We start from the raw sequence: 21545 nt of genomic DNA, 5'->3' as shown, positions 1-21545 counted from the left end.
TTTCCTAACAAAAATGATGAGATTAACTTTAGATTGACCTGAGTCACATGATTTCCATGAACCAGAAATAGTAGCCCTGTGTGGAAAATGCTGTTTGGCCAGACAAGTCACATGACTTCTCCAAGACTCATGGAATAAGAATAGGGTTGAAATTGTTTAATACCAGACTATCAGAATCCTGTTACCTTAAGAAAGGGAAAGATACACTTAGTAGAACATCACACTGAGATCTTATAAAAGATTCTACTGAGATATATACCTAAATTTTAAAATCTACAAACCCTGTAGGAAAAGAACAGGAATAAAAATTTTCTGGGTGAACAACAAAAAGTCTGTTTTTATGACTATTGTCACTGACCACAAACCTGATAGTTTAATATTAAGACCATGATAGCCCTACAGACTCTTGGTAGAGATACCAGAAACAGTGGAAATGAGATAAATATCCACAGGTGGGTTTGGGGAGAGTTGAGTCATGTCTGTGGACAGACATGTAGCTTGGCATCACCCATAAGGACAAAGTGAACTAATTACCTATTATCTATCTTGAAATGAAACCACCTTTATTTCCTCTATTTATTTTTAGTTGTGCAAAAGGCACACCTGGGGATTTCCAAAGGGATGTGATGAGATCCAAGTGACTGTTAATGTGTTTCCTGAGACTACATAGAAGTAAGATCCATTGCCTGCCTCCACCCAGGGCATCAGGAAATAGCCTTCTCCCACCCCTTGATAAAAGAGAGAGTTGGGGGTAGTGTTGGAGCAGAGGTTACAGTAATGAGCTATCTTGGGGGAGATAGAAGCTCATCACTGAGTGTGTTTAACCTCCTCTCTACCCTATAGACTTTGTGTAAGTGGATAACATGTATAAAATGGATTGGAAATGAAACAGCAATAGAGTCCAGAAGGGCAATATTAGCCCAAGGGAGAATGTGTTTGGAAGTCCTGTTGGTTGAGTCTACAATGGCTGCCCAGTGCTGTGCTCAGGTGAGGGACTAACAGTGTGCCCGAGTCTAGGCAATTTTAGCTGCAATTGGAAAAGCAGTCCTTTCTTTGCTTCCTTGTTCTCTTTCAGACTTCCTGCTTCTGCTGACCTTTGAATAATTTTTTTTTTTTTTTTGCCATTTCTGTTCCCAAAGGCAAGCTCAATCCCAGGCAGCTGGAAGACACTTCTCTCCTTGAAAAATAGCTATCTAGGACATTAGGAAATTTGGTTTTAGTCAAGATGTTAAAGTCTACCATGGGAGAATGTTCCTCAAATGGACTTAGAGAGGCACAAGGCCACGTGTGCTCAAATGGAATCTGTCATTATCGTGGGAAACTGTCATTGCAGGAAGGAAGCCTGTCTACAGGCAGCACTTTACCACCAGAAACTTTATGAACAATGATGTTGATGCTCCTTCATTCACCATGTCCTTAGATGGAATGAGGGGCCGCTGGACCTCACCAATATGTCTTCCCTTTCTCTGGCTCTTTCCTTTGAGTGGGAAAAGACTTGTCCCTAACTACTTCCTTTGTTCCATTTTTTCCCTCCCTTTTGACTACCATTTTGCCTCAGGCCTCTGAGTCTGCAACAAGCTCTCCTTTGCAGTCAGCCAAACTGACATGCTCCTTTGCTGACCTGTTCTCAGTACATTATATCTGAAGACATTCAATTCTGTTTTCATTGAGGTCAGAAGTTTTCAGAGAGGAGGAAGACTTAGAGCAAGGTTTGGATGAGGGCAAAATAAAAATAGTATTATTTCTTAAGCATTGGAAATCCTTACCTTCATGCTATTATCCTTTGTTCTGTAAGTGAATTATTTTTTTTATAAACAAATAACAAAATTGTACCCTCTACTTATCAAATGATAATACATTTAGCAATAGTAATAATTTTTAAAAGTTACCAATTGATTTCACATACTTATCTTCTTTAATGAATCCTCAAATAATTAGTCTCATTTTACAGATGAGGTTCAGAACAATTATATGTTTTTCCAAATATACACAGCTGGTAAATGGTCTTTCATCATGAAATAATCTCTACCTGTAACTAGCAATATGTAGTAGAATGGCCCAAATAAGGGTAATTTCTTTGATTAAAGAAAATAGATGGGAGTGAAGCTGGGGTCATGGCTCAGTGGTAGAGTACTCACCCAGCGTGTGTGAGGCACACGGTTCGATTCTCAGCACCACATATAAATAAATTAATTAAATAAAGGTCCATTGACAACCAAAAAATAAAAAAATAAAAAAAGAATATAGATGGGTTTGTATGAGTTGAAATCTAGAGAAAGTTTGCATGAAAAATTATTTTTATTTTTTAAAGTTGTACGACAGTATAAGACCCCAAAATCTTGATCAACCCCTTATATTATTTATTCTCTGCTTGGATGCTGAGTAGAGATGCCAGCTCTCCTGTGTCCCCAGAGCAGAATTTTCTTGTTATACTACTTACTTTCGGAAGCTCCTGGTTTTGCTTAATGTCCTTTTCACTTACATGCCAACATATAACTTATCCTAGTTCATTTAAAGTGAAAATAACTGATTTAAATGGAGTCAGCAGACACATAAAATTACTTACATATCTACTTCCTATGTGTGCATCAATGCTGTCTTTTAGTGTTAACTCTGTCATTCAATTTTAGGACAGATAACTAAAAATTGTGTTCTTGTTCTCCTTCTATATTGGGCTCTGTTGCAGGAACTAGTATTCACTTACCATGAGGACTTTCTTAATGTCCAATCAGAATTTTGTTCCCTTTTGTTGTACAGCAAACAGATAATTTCTTCTTGACTTTAAGTCAACATTTTATTTCATTTTTCACCTTTATCCCATTTTCTCTATTTAGACGTATTGGGAGAAATACAAGTCATACTATGTATAAGGAAAACTTTTCATGTGCTCTTTAAAATTTAAAAGTTTAGAAAAAAATTGCCTAAACCCTGGAAAATCTACCATGTTCTGCCTGAAGTGTACATCTTTAGAATTTGCTCAGTTGTTGGAAACAAGTAAGTCACTATCACGTAAGATTAAGGGCTTAGTTCAACATTTGAATGCATGGAAATGAATCTCATGCATTTGGCAATGCTTATGTATCTGCTGGAAGTCCATGGGGTAGTCACACCAGAACTGAAATAATTAGGCCTTTTGCTCGTGTTGTTCAAGACTTTGCCAAGAATAAAAACTGAGACCACTATGGGTAGATCAAAATGATAATTTAAGGGGACCTGCAGATAGAATAGTGTTAGGGATAAAGCATCAATTTATGTAATGTGGTTTGATTGGATACATACTTCAAAGTCAAACAGGGAATGATCAGCAGTAGCTATTCTTTGCTTCTTCTGGTGCTGGACAACAATGAAAAGTCAAAATGGAGCAACTGAAAAAATAAGTTGAATACATACAGTAAGTAGAATATTCTATGGTATGGAGATTATTCCTAGGGAAATATGTAGTAGAAAATACCAGGGTTTGACTCATTTAAAACTTGTCTGGACAGTGAAGGATGAAGAATAATCTAAGGAATGCGATTTGATTGACAGATTTCTGATATACATAAAGAACTATATTATTCCTTGTCTAAAATAAAGTGTTTGGAAAATAAGACAAAAAAGAAATAATTCAGACACTTACAAAATGGGTTGACATTTGGGAGGTTGTTGTTTGGGGAAAAGAGACACCCTCTGGGTCTTGTGAAAATGTAGCATAATTCTGAAAGTGACCTGAGAATCATGGAGTTGTCCCCATTCCACTGAATATGACTCTCTTAATGCGTAAGCCTCAGATGGACCTGGACAGAATGAGGTGGGCATTGTTTTGTGTGTCAGGAGAGCCTGATGACTCAAAAAGAGGGGAAAAAAAAGGAAGGAAGGAAAAAATTATTGGAAGGAAGAAAAAGCAATAGTATACTATTATCTTACCTTTTGATGTTTGTGATCTCACCTTCAGAACCCTTATTTTTATTTGAATCATTCATTCTTATTCAAGACTTCAATTCTATACATGGCAACAGGAATAGGAAACAAGAATATTAGAAAAATAGCTCTACTATTCTCCCTGAGGATGCCACTGTTATGCCACTGTTTATATAAATGGCTGAGTGAATGAATGTTGAATGTCTATAGAAAAACACTCTGCATTTATTCTAGCATTTCATGATTAGGCTTCATTTTTTTTCCAGAGAAAAATAGAAATTCTCATTATAGAAACCCAATGCCCAGGCTCAGTCTCTTAATATCTCAAGAGTTTAGTTTCCTTCCTTGGCACTAGTGCAGTCCTCTATCTGTCCCTTTGACATCATGAAAATCACATATGGTTGACTTCAGCAGTACTGTTCACAGTACCAATGAGGATCCAGTATGAAAATTACCTAACCTCTCTTTCCTCAACTGACACAAGTGAGATTTGAACTAAGGGTTGGGCAAAACATTCTTAAGACATTTTGGTTATTATGATTTTTTCCAAAGACACAGGCTGATTTTTTTCAAAAATACAAGAAGGGAACTGTAAACAACAACAACAAATACACACACACACACACACACACACACACACACACACACACACACCTCTGCAGGATACCAGGGTTCTTACAAACAGCTTTAAAGAGATACAAAGTATCTACAGAGGCATTTATCTCCTTCCAAAAATGTAGTTCCCACAAATGTTTAAGAACAAGCTGGAAAGAACATAGCTTTATATTCCTCTTTAAATATTCCTCATCTGGTTTAATTTGACCTGGATATTTTTGGAATCCTATAGGTATCCCTTATTATAGATAATGGTGCATCTGTTTCCTTTCATGAGCAAACTCTGTATTTCAATGAGAAGGTAATCTGTCCTCTGAAATTCCATGTAAGTTGTGTAAAATACCTTGGAAATTTCCAAGTCTATTTGTTTCAAATAGTGGTAGGAAGTGGGAAAGAATGTAGACCATGACATCAGACTGGTTGGTTGAATCCTGGTTCTGTTAACTTTGCCTCCAAGGATAAATTCTTTAACCTTTCTGTGCTTTAACTTTGTATCTGTGAAAGGAAGAAACTTAGTATCTTTCTGGAAAAGTTTATGTTGGGGTTAAAAGTACAGCCCTGCTATTTCTGTGAACACCTTCTACCATGGAATCCTAGGGGTATGCCCAGAGTGTCTAGAATAATCCCAGGGCAAAGTCAAGGAGATCCTCTTTAGATCTTTCACTTTTTTGTTGTTTGTTTTTAAACTGGGGATTGAACCCAGGGATGCTTTTTCACTGAGCTATATCCCCAGCCCCCCCCCCCTTTTTTTAAGACAGGGTTTGGCTAAGTTGTTTAGAGCCTCACTAAGTTGCTGATGCTGGATTTGAACTTGAGATCCTCCTGCCTCAGCCTCCTGAGTCACTGGGATTACAGGTGAGTAATCCACTATGCCTGGCTAGACATTTCTCTTGAACATGTTTTTTATTATCCTAATGCTTTCTATATTCCACAATGGCCTCCCAGATAAAGCCATGTGGTATTACTATCAATAGATATCAGTCATCAGTTGGAGATAGAGCTCCCAAGTAGTTGGTAAAAGTTTCACTGTTGGCATACATGTCATCCTGATTGATGGACAGAAGATTTCAGCTATTTAAAATGTCCAGATCCTCTTCCAATAGTGACATAAAATTAGATCCAGAGTCATGAAGCCAAGAAGCAACAGGTGTTGCAATGTATGTAATTATTGTTGTTTAAAAACATGATATTTTGACATCCTAAAAATAGATGATTCAACTGTTTCTAGAATATGTCAGGAGTGGCTCCTCTACCTGTACTTGTAATGATAAACAGTGGAAGCTTTTAACAAGTATATGCCAAAGTGATCATCTATCATCTCTGCAACAACAACAGTGTCAACTTTATGTATCTTTTAAAGTTTGTTCCCTACTCTTTATTTCCATAACATATTAACTAGAGTCCTTTAGCCTATGAATCATATCACTTATTTTTGGAACTAGAAGAGGGAAAGTCACATAAAACAATTTCTGTTAAAAAAAAAAAAACATAAAAAGCACTTCCTGATATTTTTGGTAGAGAAGGCCATCAAGTTTCTTTGGGAATGTTTGTAACCCCACATAATCTGTTGCCATCTATTGGGTGTATTTTCTACTTGGTATATCCTAAAAATCTTAAGTCTTCAATATTATTTAAGTGAACATTGAAATCTTTTATTATTTATTCCTATTCCTATTTGATGATTAAATTAGGAACCAGATACTTTTACTTTGACTCATTGACATAGTTTCTGTTCTTTAAAGTTTTTTTTTCCCCATCAAGATCCTTTAAATCATCCTCTTCCCATATTTACTAAAAGGAATGATGAATTCAAAGATCTCTGTCCTGGGCAGATGCTTATAGATATCAGATTCCTAACAAGAGCAAGTTACAACTTTGGAGGGTCTAAATTCCTTGGGGGAAATCACATTCATTTCCAGTTTCTTTAGCTCCATGAGCTTGAACAAAAATTTTCTTCTGAGGCATTTCTCTTTTGCATACAGTTATGTTTTCCCTTGTTATAGCAAGTAATTTTTTTGTGCTTTTTTTCCCTGCTAGTTTACACACACACACACACACACACACACACACACACACACACACTGCATCTCTCTCTCTCTCTCTCACACACACACACACACACACACACACATGCATACATGTATATTCCTTCTCACCTTATTACATTTCAAACGTTGCTTGAATTGTAGAATCTCAGCCCTCCCCTAGTCTTGTGATTTGGAGTATTTTCTTTCACCTAGTGAGTCTTTTTGAGTTTTTGGAAGTCTGATGGATCTCTTCAGAATTGGGCGAATTGGGCAGAGAAGATCTTTCAAAGGCCAGTATCCACTGTGAGAATACTCCTTTCCAAGTGACAAACTATTCTCTTATTCAGATGGTGCTGGGAGTCACTGATTATGGTAAAGCAGACTAAGAGCTCAGATGTCCTTTAGTCATGACTTTGAAGCTCAGCTTCTCCATTTCCTATGCCTGATTTGGAAAAATTGTTTTACCTCCTTGACTCAGTTTGCCCATCTATACAATAGAGACCAGGATGACCCATCTATTGTTTCCTAAGAGAATCGATTAAAGTAAACAAAATGTTCAGCTTTGTCTGTTGCTCACAGTAGGCATCCTGCAGCCTCAGTGCCTTTGGTGTGGGCCTCCTTTTGAGCTCTTAAACATCAATTCTGTGCTGTTTGCCTTGCTTGGACACAAAATGAAAAACAGAAAAGCTTCCTTCTCACCCTATGGGTGGGGTATTGCTCGACTATATTCTAATTCTTTTTAATAAGGAAAGGGCGTCTTGAATGTGGTGGGAAAGGCCAGCCCACATGGCAGAAAGTCATGGAACACAAGATACACTTTATTACATGGCGTCTTTCTGTACCACAGATGTGCACACAGATGTGGTCATCAAGAGAGATAACTAGTTTACAAGCCCTCCCTTGGAAACTGCTCATAGTTCTTAGTAGAAAAGTGATTTCCAGCCAAGTCTTACACTGAAGCTCAGCCCATAATTAAAACATTTCCAACTGTTCCACATTGAAAAGAATTAGAAAGGAAAAATGACCAGCAATGCATTTGCAGCCAAGGTGCAAGACCAGAGGTCACCTAAGAGGCTAAAGTCTATTAAAAATCCATCATGGCCTTTCCATTCTCTGACTTTCCGTCCCTCTTGACCTCTTTCTCTTTCTCTCTCCCTCTTCTTTTCCTTTCTTCTTTCTTTTTCTCTCTTTATCTTTCTGTTGCATTTCTTTTCCTTCTCTCTTGTTATTCCTCTCTCCTTCTCCTTTATTCCTTATAGAAAAAAAATCTCACTTTGTGTCAAGGTGACACTATGCAACAGCTGTTCATTACTGAACATGTACATGTGCAGAGGGCAAATTCATTCACTTTATGAATTTTATGATTAATATCTTGATTGGTGATATGTAATAAAAGTGTTATGCAAATGTCTAGGGAATTAGTCTAGCATAGTAAATACAGACCATGTTTAGGAGTCAGAAAAAAAAGGATTCATCCCTAATCTCTATTATTGTGAACTATAATGGCTTTCCTAAATTGGGTAGTTATGAGCATTAAATGGTATCAGCTTATGAAAACAGTTTATCTCCATAAAACATATAGAACTATAACTTGAATTATAAAGTCCTATTCTGGAAGTAGGGCCTCAGAAAGGGATTCAAGTGCATGCAATTTATTGGGACAGGAATCTTGGGAGAAATGGAAATGAAGGAAGCAGAAAAGGTAGGGGAAGGAGCTGAGCTAAGGTGTTTTGTTTTCTGCAGTCTGGATTTAGCTTCATTTCACAGGGAGCTCTGGCATGTGAATGATACCCCAGAATTGTTCCAGCCTTGATATGGGTGGTGGGTCTTTTGAATTCCTCATGTTAGTCGGTCATTGGCACCTGGATTGGGGTGGAGATGACCTCCTGGGCAAATGCTTCCCACTAGGCCAAGGGAAATTCTCTGAAGAAGACAGCAATTGTGGACTAACCTCTCCTGTTCCTCCAAAATAGTGGAATAATCTTTTCTCATTTTCTAAGGGATTTATAAGATTATACTTACATTCCTCTTATTAAACCGATACCTATGCTGTAATTCTCCTCTTTATCACTCTGACCTTTAAATATCATGAAACAAGAAAAATATAAACTAATCCTCTTATGAACAAAAATTTTACCATGCCAACATTGTTTATTTTTCATATCTTATTATCGATACAATTCTTAAGGGAATTAGATATTCATCAGCCTTATAAAAAATTAAAATATCCTCTGGTTAATCAATACCTAATATTAGAATATGTTCATCCTTCCAATAACTTCAGATACACTTTTTTTTTCTTATATAAAATAATAGCCAGCGTACTTTCTCTGTACTGTGAATCTAGTCTCTTTTCTCTCCTCTACAACCCTTATCTACTCTTATAGATAGAACTGTGTCCCCTCAAGATTCATGTCCTTTCCCTTGGCCTTTTGGAAGTTAGAGAATAATTGTTGACATTTATAATAATTGAAACCCTATGCAAAAGAATGGCCTGATTTGGCTTGCTGCAAGAGACGATTCATAGAACAAATCAATTACGTAGTCCTGTGATTCAGAATTCTCTCTTGTCAAGATGGTCATTTTGAACTGGACGGTGGGCAATAAAATGTTATCTTTTTTATTGTTGTTGTTCCTGAACAACAAGGGGAACTCCTTAATTTCCCCAGCTTGTTCTCCTGACATAAGTGAAGTGAGTTAATGACAAAGGGATGCTTAAGAAATCAAAATGATGACAAAGTCAGGAGCATGAAATGACTAAGGCTTTGCTGCTTGTGGCTTGAGGGGGTGGGAGGCACCACCCTCTGAGGTGTCCCAGCGGGTCACACAACAGAACTGCCAAGGGCTGGGAGGGAGGGAAAAACTAAGTTGGACCACTCTCCTCTCGGGATAAGGCCCAAAGTTATTACATCGTTTGTAGTGATGAAAATTTGGGTGGAGATTAGGATAAGTCACTGAAAGGGAAAGGAAGGAAAGGAATGGATTGGAGTGGAACAGAGATAGAAAAGAGGGTACATAAAAGACAATGACTTCTAAGACATACTTACATTCCCAAAGTTCTGGGATCTACTATTCTATTAGATCACCACCCTCCATGACAGTGAAACATAACAATAATGAATAATACCTACATAATATTTTTTTGGGGGGGAAATATATTTGTATGAACAAAATTAAGTCATGAATTATATTAACATCTGTTGTTGCCTTCCATACTTGAGTTTAACATTTTTATTATTATTGGATTGTAGCTATTCACCATATTGGGGTTCATTTTGACATCACTGTACAAACATGGAGTATAATTTTTTCCAATTCAGTCCCCTTTCCCTTCCCTCCTGCTTCCCTCTGTTTCCTTTCCTTTATTCTGCAGATCTTTCTTCTATTTATTCACACTGCTTTTCTTTTTTTAAAAAAATTAGGGCATTATAGATTTACATAAAGGTGAAATTTACTCTGATATATTTAAATATGTATATAGGAAAGATGGGGTTTTTTTCTTGTTTGTTTTACTTTGAGTGCTGTGTTGAGATATTGGGGGATTCTAAGTCAGATCACAGGTAAATTTAGTTTTGAAGCTTTCCTCCAGCTTTATAAAATATTCGATGCTAAAAAGATAGCCATTTTACAGGTAAGAAAACTTAAGAAGATTGACCCTGGTGGAGAGAAGTCCCTGCTGCTGGCATTCAGTGAAGCAGAGCTTTGACTCTGGGATATGATAATTGAGAACTTGTACTCACAGGCATTGCCAGGAGCATTGTATTAGGCCTCTAGCTTTCACTGGGCCTCTATTTACTCTGGTTTCCTCTAATCTTTCCTTCAACCTATAACCAAGATAACCTAGACTATGAATCTAGTTATTTATCTCTCCCCTGCTTAAAACCCTTCTCACCTGCTATGGATTGAATTGTGTTCCCTCAATTCATATGCCAAAGTCCTAACCCCCAATAGCTCAGAATATGACCCTATTTGGAAATTTTGTCATTGAAGATGTAACAAAGTAGAAGAGGTGACTCGGGTGACCTCTAATCCAATAGGGCTCTGTTCTTATAAAAAGGAAAATGTGAACACAGAGGTGCATGAATACCACGTGAACATGAAGATGGTCATCTACAAGCTAAGGAGAGAGGCCTGGAATGTATCCTTCTGTCACCAGCCTTAGAGGGAGCAGACATCATTGACATCTTGATTTCAGACTTCTAGCTTCCAAAATTATGAGATAATTTTTGTTGTTTAAGCAACCCAGTTTATAGTATTTCATTATAGCAAATAAAGTAATACAAATATTTTCATATGTTAAGCAACCTAGTTTATATTCCTTGTTTGTAGCAAACAAAATAATACACATACCTTTTCATTATTTTTAGGCTGATATCCCATGTCCTATACCTGGAAACAGAGGATTTGTTTAAAACTAAAGAGCAAATATAACACGAGTTAAGCACAGTTAGATTTTCTTTGGAATTGTGAGTGAGCCTAGTAAAGTTCACTGAGTAATTTTCATAATCTTACATGCCAGGAATTATTGTATTTACACAATACAGGAATCTTACCTGCCAGGAATTGCTGAACATTCAGATAGGAATTAGATTGACACAGTACCTGTTCTCAAGGTGCTTACACGGAGGCAGACAGCTAATTATACAAATAATTGATTATAATAAGAGTTCAGAGTGTCAGGAAAATGTCTTAAAGAACAGAAACCTAGAGGGAACAATCATTTTCTTGGAAGTATCGGGAAAAGCAGGTAGTTGTGTTTTAGTTTATCTTTGAAGTTAGTGGGAGAAGTGACTTCAAGTTCTAAGGTATTGAAAGTATGAAGATTTCAAGACCAGAAGCATGATGACACTTTCCAGGACCAAAAAGAGGTCATCATAAGCAGAGCTGGACAATGATCAGAGCTAATATTGTTACAAGTTCCTAAACTGTACTGTACAGACTGTAGACACCACTCAGGAAGCTAAGGCAAGAAATAACAGTGGAACAGGAGGTGGACAGGAGAGGATGAATTGAAGAAATAATACAATTAATGAAGTCCAATAATTAAATTGATCTTGTGGAGGCAGGAGATAGGTGTGCATTTGTCAATGCTGACTCTAGTTTTCCAGCTTGGCTAATTGAGTGGAAGGTGGTTCTATTTATTTAGATAGGAAATACTAGGACTTTTGTTTCTTGTAGAGAGAGGAAGAAACAGCAGATAAAGTTTAGTGTATAATCATTTCATTCAAAGCAACTGTGAGATGCCTGATGTTATATAAGCCAACAGACTCATTGGCCAGGGGATCTGAGTCACTGCAGATCTAAATTTGCACGTCATTGGCAGATGCAAGGTTACAGAAACCTAGAAGCAGATGAGCTTACCCAGCCAGGCCTTAGTACAATTGAGGAATTCCCAAACTCTAAGTTTGGCTAAAGGAAAGTGAGCCAGCAAGAATGATAAGGAATGGTAGGAGAAAAAGGAGAACACCCAAAAGGTTGTGTTGTCATAGAAGCCAAGGGAAGAGGGAACTTCCAGAAGGAAGCACTGACTGATAGTCTTTAAAATACTGAAGCAGTACAAATTCTGAAAAGAACCTAAGGGCTACAGTCCCATTGGCACTTCGCAAGAGCTCTTTCAGGGGTTAGAGTGGAGACATTTAAAGATGGAGTCGATGTTGTTGGTATCCTGCCCACATCCCTCTGGCAGTCAATTCTGTATTCCAAAGGCTGTTTATTATGGACACCTGCAACTTTTTACTGGAGGCTTTTATTTGTTTTTATGTTTTTGGCTGAAGAGCACCCTTAGTCTGTGCATCATCCAAGCCGAAGTGACCGAGAGTTAATTCCCCCATAAATAACCCTCATGCAGTGACTGACAAGGATTTGATAACTAAATGTCTCAGACCCTTGGTCCTCAGCTGCATAACACTGATGGTTTCACATCATCTCTGAGTTCTCCAGAGGAACTAACTCGTTTGATGATATAATCTTCATAAACTATCTGCCCTACTATAATATACTCCTGTACTTCCTGATCAGTATTTCTGGGCATCAACAAGCAGACAAATTACTCTCCCTTGAATTTTTGCTTCAGAGGCTGCTTCTGGGGAGGCAGAACCATATAGAAGTTGGGGCGGAGGGCAAAGCAATCAATACACACTTAATAAGGAGAGTTGAAGAGGGGTAAGAGGAGAAACAGAGTCAGTAGTGGTTTATAATCATTGTGAAAGAATACTGTATTTGTTTGGAAGCTGGTGGAAGAGATTTAGGAGAGTGAGTGGAGAGAGAGAGAGAGAGATCTTAGGAATCCATGTGTACAAAGTTGTTTTTTTTTTTCCTTGATATTGTTGGTTAAAATACAAAAGGAGAAGAAAAGAGAGAACAACAACAACAACAACAAAACATGTTAAAGTTTGCATTAGAAATCTTAAGAGATCTCTTTCTAGATGTGATAGAGGCACACAAGTTTCCTCTTGAAAAGAATAAACCAAGCTCTGATATTCTTGGCCCTTTTTGTGTTAAGGAATTCCCAGCATCTCTAGAATCCACTTAAACACTCCATGACATATTTTCCCTCCAGATGTGAAAACTGAAGAGTCAGTTGTCAGTCGAATACTCTTATATTATTTTTCTCAGCAATTATTTTAAGGAATGCATTTGAATAAAATGCACTTTTGGCATCATTTTTAAGAATGGATGATGATTTATGCTTTTCTTGCAGGGACAAGATGGCTCTGGGCATGAGTCATGGCTGTACGCTGGGAAGATTCCGATGGGAACGTTGTTCTTGCTGGTTGATCCATACCTTACATGGACTTGAGGCTGTGCATGGCTTTTATTAACATGAGGATTTTGCTTGTTAAGGCTCGAGATTCATCTTTTCCTTCCCTGCTTGTGTTTCACACGCACCTGATTCAGATCTGTGCTTGGGACTCAGAATAGCTTGGGAATAGTAATTTGGAAATCTTTGATTATTTGTCAGCTAAGATGGGATGATGTATTCTCAGCTGCAGCTGGGAAATAGGCTATTTCTCTGCAGGGGAGTAATTTCAAATGGTAGACAAGGTTCTAATTCTTCCAACATCCCCAACTCCATAGGGCAGGTTTGATGCAAATAAAAATCATGCATAGGCCAAGAAAGCTACAAACAATAGCACAGATCCATGTTATTCTCAATTGCAGAAAGTGCTGTTTTATATACTGTCTTCACATGTAATTTTCCTTGTGAAAAATCCTGCCCCAGAGCAGATGTTCTTGGAAACAACACTGACGTCTTTCAGGGGCCAAGGTGAATTAACTGTGAGACTGATGCTTGAAGTTTTCCAGGTTAAAACCATCTCTGTCATTGTCCTTGGCACTGGTCTCAAAATGTGTTCTACAGCATTGCTTCTCAGATTTTAATGTACACACAGATCACCTGGGGATTTTGTTAAGCTGCAGGCTGAATTTCAGTAGTTCTAGGGTGGGGCTTGAAATTCTGCATTTTTGACAGGCTCCTAGGGGGATGCTGATGCTGATCTATGTTGATCCCCAAATCCTTCTTTGAGTAGCAGGGGGATACAGAAAGTAAGTCTTGCAGGATGTTGTCCAATACAAAGACTTTCTCATCCAATGAGTTCAAGGAAAAAAACAAAACAAAACAATGACACTTGCAATGTATCTTTGTCTTCAAAACTCTGCAAATGAACAGGTTTAAGATTCTGAGAGGATCTGCACTGATGAAGTTTGATTCCAAATTAATTCACCATGGAACCATTTTTCAATATACTATCTCTTAACAAGCTTGGGAATTTGATTTTTATGAAAGGAAAGAATATTCTGATGGTTGGTGTCTATTCAAATAGTTGTCCAGGCATTTAGGCAGATGGAAGAGAGATTTCAGAAAGTGCCTGGCCTTCATCATGATGACTCTTGTAACCCATCTCTGGTGAGTGTTACCAGTTTTCCAAATAAGCCACATTCTATGTTAAGCAGTCAAAATAAACTTTCCACCTACATTTTATTATTCAATCAGCTCTAAAAATTGTTAGGTGTTTAGTTGCCACCATGTTCCTGTCCAAAGGTCAGATAATACAAGTGGCACGCAGGATTGCTATACTACTAATGAAATTTAAATCCCTCAGCCATCTGAAATTACTTGCCACCTTCATGCATCACTCTATGTGCATATCAGTTCTCTAATGAGTTCCCAGGAAGATTCTGGATGCCTATTTCAAAAATGATCATTCATTCCTTGGTTCTTGGGTATATCCTAAAAATCTTCATTTTAATAAACATTCCCAGGGTTTTCTGATGCAGTTATTCTGTGGACCACATTTTGAGGTTAAGTTCCATTTCCTTAGAGTTATAGACCAAGCGACCTGGACTTCCTTGTTTGGGCTTTCTGACTATGCACCTTTGTGAGTGAGTCATGTTTTAATATTCTACTCTGGACTTTTATGAAGGATATATATATATGACTGCATGGGAAAGCGTTAGCATTTTCTCTAAAACTGTTATTGAAGATATTGTCATTATGTCAGACTTCAGAAAAATCTGTAAAAGAATCCTGTTGGCAGAGGAATTGCTCCTGTGGTTTGGGTTGTAGGTTGACCAGAATAGAACATTTCTTGACATGCTTTATTGAAAAGTAAATTCAAATTTTGCTATTTCATAGACATGTATTGGCATTACTATAAACATGCAAACTTATGTAAATTTTATCCTAAATTGTTAAGTGGATTCTCTAAGTCATTTGTGGCTTAGGTAAACCCTGGCATATCACTGTACTCTTAGGGCTATTTGCTCTACAACTTGAAATGTAGCTTTATATCTTAATTAGGATCACAGAAATAAAGAATAAACTCCCTGTATAACTTTTTCAGAGAAACAAAGATGTTCTTACAGTAATATTTTAAAATAAGAATTATATCATTTTCTTTTTTAAAAAAATTTCCCTTTATTGATAGGAAGTTTAGAGCAAAATGAAATGTGTAAGTATAGTGAGTTCTATTAGAATAATTTTTTAATATATTTGCTAAATTTTCCAACTTTTTCATATGCATTTAATTTCAACTTTTCAGGTTAATCCACTTATATATGATGAAAAATCAAGCACCTTACATTTTTAGAGCTGGAGGTGAATAAATTATTATGGCTTTTTTATTATTGACTTAAATTCTCTCAACTATCCATAGCTTCTTATGACTGTTTTTTGAATTGGAATTGTTCTTCAATACTGTTGTGGTTGATTCAGTCTCTCCTGGATAGTTCAGCAATACAAATCTTGGAATGGTTCTGTCATCAGGGTGACTACAAGTCAAAGTAATGAGGATCCGAGATCAAGAGAGAACAAGGATTATTTCTCCTTCAGGGTTATCTTCACAAAACTGATGAGTTGATTCTGCCTACTGTCACGAAATCTCAGATACCATATTGTAACATATCTCTATCTTCTCATAGTGACTATCCTGTAAAGCACTTTTTAATACTGTCTCTTACTCAACCAGCCTCATAACACTAGAACTTTTGCCTCATCTTTATCTAAATGACTGAGGATGAGGCCTCAGAAGACATCGAACAACCTGTCCAATGTCAATCAAAGAAACGGGACTGAAATTAATCCACAATTGTTCCTCCTCGACTCCAGCTCCCGTCTTTTGCTTACTTGAAGTCATATTATAGGTCTGAATAGCTTTATTTGTCACAGCCTCTTGGATCTACCAACTGTTCAAATGGAAGATTACTTGGCTGATAATAGCTAAATAAAAGGTAGGTGTAAGAAAGCAAGGGGAAAACATATTTGTTTTAAGAAATCAGCATGCTAAAATTTGACAAAGTGCTGATTGTTTCTCTTTGGTTCTGAGATATTTGGGTTGGTCTTGAAATGAGATATAGGGATGATTTTAGCATAAAAGAATTTTTTTAAAATTCCACTTCACTGGCTAAATAAAGCATTTTATTTTAATAGGAATGAAGCTTTCATGATAAGTTTCTCATCAACAAACCACATTCTACCCATGCCTAAATGACGTTCGGCACTGGGAATTGAGTGACATCTGCAGAGTATCATGGCAACCAGTTAACACCAGAAAACAAAACTGAGCCAAACAAGCAACAACAACAAACAGTCCATTAACCTGTTGTTTGTTCCCCATTAAATCAAACATCCACTCTGATTTTTAATCTCTTAATTGCCTCCTTCCTTTGTGGAATAGATGCCCAGTGGTGGACCATTTGGAAGACTACATTGAGATTTTCCAGTTGGAGCTATTTAAATTGAACTAATAAATACAGTTTCGTTCTCCCTCTCCCCTCCCTTTCCGTCTCTCTCACCCCTCCACCATTTTCCTTTCCTTCTCTCTCCTACACGCACACAAACATACATTCAAGAACAGATATTTATATAAAAAATGGGACATGGTAAATACTTTATAATTCTTGAAGAAGTAAGATTGATGAGATTTCTCTTTTTCTCAGTCATTTTTACCATATCCACTATGGGATCCACATTGGCTATTGACTACTGTACAGATCATAAGAAAAGGCTTTTGTTGCAAATAACAAAATTCAGGGGAAAGCCATTGTGGGGAACTTAAATGGACTGTAATGTGCTGGAGATCTTGCATTTGTTGTTGATCACCCACTCCATCTATAACAGTGCGGGCACCTGGAAGATTCCCAATAAAGACTTCCTTACTTGTAGTGTGAGAGAACCAATGCTAACTTCCTTCATTGCTTGGCTACTTGTGGGCTGGAAAATGGAATAAGAGTGTTGGGTAGATATTTATAAAGTGAATGGAGACCAGGAAAACAGAAAGAATAATTTCTCTCTCACCTTTCCCTTCTGTTTTATTCTTGTAGCTTATATTGATAAATGTGATCATTAGTATTTGTATAGTGATACAATTTATAAAGTAAATAAGACCACCATCTTATGTACCACTATTTTTGCATTTATTTTGTATATAATTATAGCTTGTCTTAAAAGTAATCCCCAACATATCCATAAGACACTATGTGTATCAGTTCTACATTTTCAATATTTATCTTAGGAAAAAAACATCCTATTTTTTAATAGCTTTTAATTCAATGTCCTAGTCCAGTGACAATGAAACTTATCACATGGAGTTGATTCTCCTTTAGAAGCAACTTCCTCTCCTCTTCCTAGCGGAAGTAAAAACTTTGACCTTATGAAAATGTTCAAACAAACCTCTGCCACTCAAATTCAATTGCCAACAAGAAAGCCCACAGCCTGAACACAGGAACTGAACACAGGAAGTTCAATATTTGCTTTGCATTATAAGAATACTAGAGCCATAAAGATTTTTTTTTAATTTTTGATTATTAGAGATTCAAACAATGTTTACATACAAGATACCAGTCTGTATGACACTATATACTGGCAGAGTGCCAGTCTGTACACATACTGCCCCTATTGTGTGCGGCAGACAGCAGCCACTGGGCTGGGGCTCTTATAAATTGAATTAACAAACATTTAATGGGAACCAGCTTTAACAGATAAGTTGTCCAGATTTAGAAGGAAAGTTTTTTTGTTAGTAGTGTTTTTTTCTAAAATTCCTCCCCACTGACAGCTGTTGATAGAACCACACACATATTAACTCTTCACCTTGTCTACTAGTCCAGATCACCACAAATCTTTGATGTCTATTTTATTCTTCATTTTAACTTTTACCTTATTTATTAACTGTACTTACAATTTTGAATTCTTCCAGTTAACTGTTCATCTCTTGCCTTCATATGTCAAGCTCTGATATGGGTGTCCTAGACATTGCGGGTGGGTTTTCTAAAAAGGGGGTGTATAAAATTGAGTCCACTGGTAATCATCTCCTCACCAGTTGGAACTCTCAGAAAGACATTTAGAAGAAATGATCCACTAAATCTATACCTGTTTACTAGATGTTTTAGTTAGCTTTTGTGTCACTATGACCAAAATACTTGACAAGAACAACTTAGAGGAGGAAAATTTTATTTAAGCTCATAGTTTCAGAGATTCAGTTCACAGTCAGCTGACTATAGCTCTGGCCCTGAATTGAGGCATAACATCATGGTGGAAAGGTGTGGGGAAGGACAGCAGCTCAGGACATGGCAACCAGGAAGCATAGAGCAAACCGCTCACTAGAGACAAAACTTATACCCCAAAGGCACACCATCTGTGACCTAGTTCCAGTTATATCCAACCTACCTATGGTTAGCACCCAAAGGATCTATATCAGTGGATTAATCCACTGATTAGGTTACAACTCTCAATCTAATCATTTCACCTATGAACATTCTTTCATTGTTTCACACATGAGTTTTTGAAGATTATCTCATATTTAGACCATAGCATCAGATCTTCATGGGACAGCCTTTTCCACAGTGGTGTGTGGAATCCAGAGTTCCTACTCTTTGTTTTCACTTTTTAGTCCATCAAAGTCATATGACAACCCTGAAAGTTTAGTGACTGCATTGACATGGGAAAGTTCAACTCCCATTCACTCAAACTCTGTCATGGAATTAATTGCCCTATACACATGTGAAACAAAAATCTTGTTATACTTTCTTTTTTATACAATTTTGGTAAGAAGTTTTTTTTGGGGGGAGATGTTAACTGATATACAAAATTCACTTTATTATTTATTATAAAATTATACTTTTATTCTGAATACTTACAGCAATCCTCTGGAAAAAAATCTTTAGGAATGAACAACACTGATATTTTAAATTTATACATGTATGTATATATTATTCTTTTTTTTCAAGGATCAAAGTTTTATTTTCTCTGGGCATCTGAAAAAAACACTTAGGATCAATGTAAAAAAAAGAGAGAGAGAAAGAGCTCCTTTAAAAAAAAGTGGCATTGGCAGAGGGACTGAGAGGGATTAGTGCCCTCGCCCCAAGGAGCTACAGCAACTCTGATTAGTCCAAGGAATCTAAAAGATATTGGAAAGATAGAACAGGAGGAAGAAGAATGAGAATTTACTGAGGGAGAGGGCCTGAAGTGAGCCACAAGGGAAAACTGGAGGCTGGGGCATGGGTCTGGGTGCAGAGAGGGGCCCCGTGGTAGCCATGGGGGGGGGTCGTGGAGGACCAGTGTATCCATGAGGTGGCATCAGTGGAGGAGGCCCACACATACCATGTGGAGTCATAGGATCTGGGTGACCCCTGGGAGATCCAAACAAAGGTCCTCAGGGGGCATGCCCATTGGAGGAGGTCCAGGATGAGGCATTCCAGGTGGTGGTCAAGGTGGTGGTTGCCCCCCTGAGCCTGGAGGTCCACGCATGTGGGTGTCCTAAGCCATGAGGGCCATGGTGGGCCAGCTGCATCTGAGACATTCCTGGATGGGGCATCCCACCTTGTGGGAACGGGTGAGGATTAGAATGCCCATGACCAGAATGTCTAGCCCCTGGAGTTCCTGCTGATGGAGGGCCATGTCCTCCAGCCCCAGGCGGCATAGGTGGTGGGGGCATAGCTGGAGGTATCCCAGGTGGGACGGCTCTAGGAGGCAGCACCAGAGGTGAGAAGGAGCCAGGAGGAGGCTTGCCTGGTGGAGGAAGACCAGATCCCAATGATGACACCACAGGATTGGGGGCAGTGGGTTGAGGGGGCGCATCTGCGAACAGCTGATGAGGACAGTCAGCCTGGGAGAGGGGGTTCTTGGCTGCCAGAAGTTGTTCAGCTGCTGAGCCATGACGCTGGCCCTTTGAGTCCTTCTTGAATGTGTAAGATACAGTGATAGGGCGGCTACAGAGGTACTGCCCATTCATGGTCTCAATTGCTGCATCCGAAGCATCCAACGAAGCAAAATTAATAAAGGCATTACCTTTGGAGTTGCCTGTATCAGGGTCCCGCATAATTTTAGGTGTTTGTAAGATGACTCCAAAGACGCTAAAAGTATCATCAAGCAGCTTCTCATCAATTTCTGAGTCCAGGTTCCCAGTGAAAATGTTGGCCCCTACATCCAGGTTTTTGCTGTGAGCAGATGCCTTGTTTATACATATTGGCTGTCCATACAGTTTGATCATGTTCATGATCTTTATGGCATAGTCAACATCTTCCTCACTCAAGAATTCATAAAAAGCCATAACCTTGGTGCTGGCCAGTGACTCTATCCTTTGGCATGTGGGTGTTGACCATGGGCCCTGCCTGGAGAAAGAGTTCCCAGAGCAGTGGTTCACTAACCTCATCACTAACCCCACGTACACAGTGGCATCCTAGTTCCATTCGGATATCGGCCCAGCAGTCATGGTAAAAGAGCTCCCACCATCTCTCCATATTATTCTTTGTTAGCCATAATCTGTATGTATCTTAAATCTCTTAGTAGGCTAGGATTGCCAGACAAAATAGAGGATACCCAGTTAAATTTGAATTCAGACAAAAAACAAAAGACAAAGGGTTTACTTACACTAAAAAATAAGTCTTTGTTTATGAAATTCAGATTTAACTGTGTATCATATGTTTTTATTTGCCAAATATGGTCACTTTAAGTAGATTTTAAACTTCTCCAGCTATCATTATTTATGTGTCTGTATCCCCCCACCCCTGCTTGCCTGGCCTGCATTATGCTTTCTAATAGCATAAAATCTTAACTCCTAAAACATCAGATAGGTAATACAGTTTTTCATGTTTATTTGAAAGTTGTTCAAACATATTTTATACATATAGGATCCTTAATCGCTATTTTAGATAGTATGATTATATTTGAAAATGCAGAAATACATGAAATACTTTGCCAATCATTTCATTACTCTTCAGTCAAATAGAGGCAGTGAGTGTCATCAATAAATTGTACAAACCCTAAGGTTAGAGCTCTGAGTTCTAGTATCCTTTAGGACACAAACTATCTCTGGTTCTCTTTCTTATCACCTAACTGTGACAATTCCTATAATTGTTGCAGATTCATTGCACTAACCCCACCTTTTCCTCCTTCCTATGGCCAAACAACCTTTTGACACGTGAGGTAGTGTATTCTACTTCCCTGCCCCTTGACTGACTGCACCCAGGAGTCTAGTATTAGCCAATAAGTTGTGAGCAGATGAAACA

At 37.9% G+C, this 21545-nt stretch overlaps 1 pseudogene; it reads right to left on the bottom strand.

Moving 5' to 3' along the window:
* Window positions 1–19481: 19481 nt before the first annotated feature.
* Window positions 19482–20749, bottom strand: LOC114106786 (splicing factor 3B subunit 4 pseudogene; annotated as a pseudogene).
* Window positions 20750–21545: the final 796 nt, after the last annotated feature.

This window comes from Marmota flaviventris, chromosome 2, assembly GCF_047511675.1.
Source record: "Marmota flaviventris isolate mMarFla1 chromosome 2, mMarFla1.hap1, whole genome shotgun sequence".
Taxonomy (NCBI): Eukaryota; Metazoa; Chordata; class Mammalia; order Rodentia; family Sciuridae; genus Marmota; species Marmota flaviventris.
Note: the sequence above shows the minus strand (reverse complement) of the source record. Positions and strands in the feature narration are given on the sequence as shown.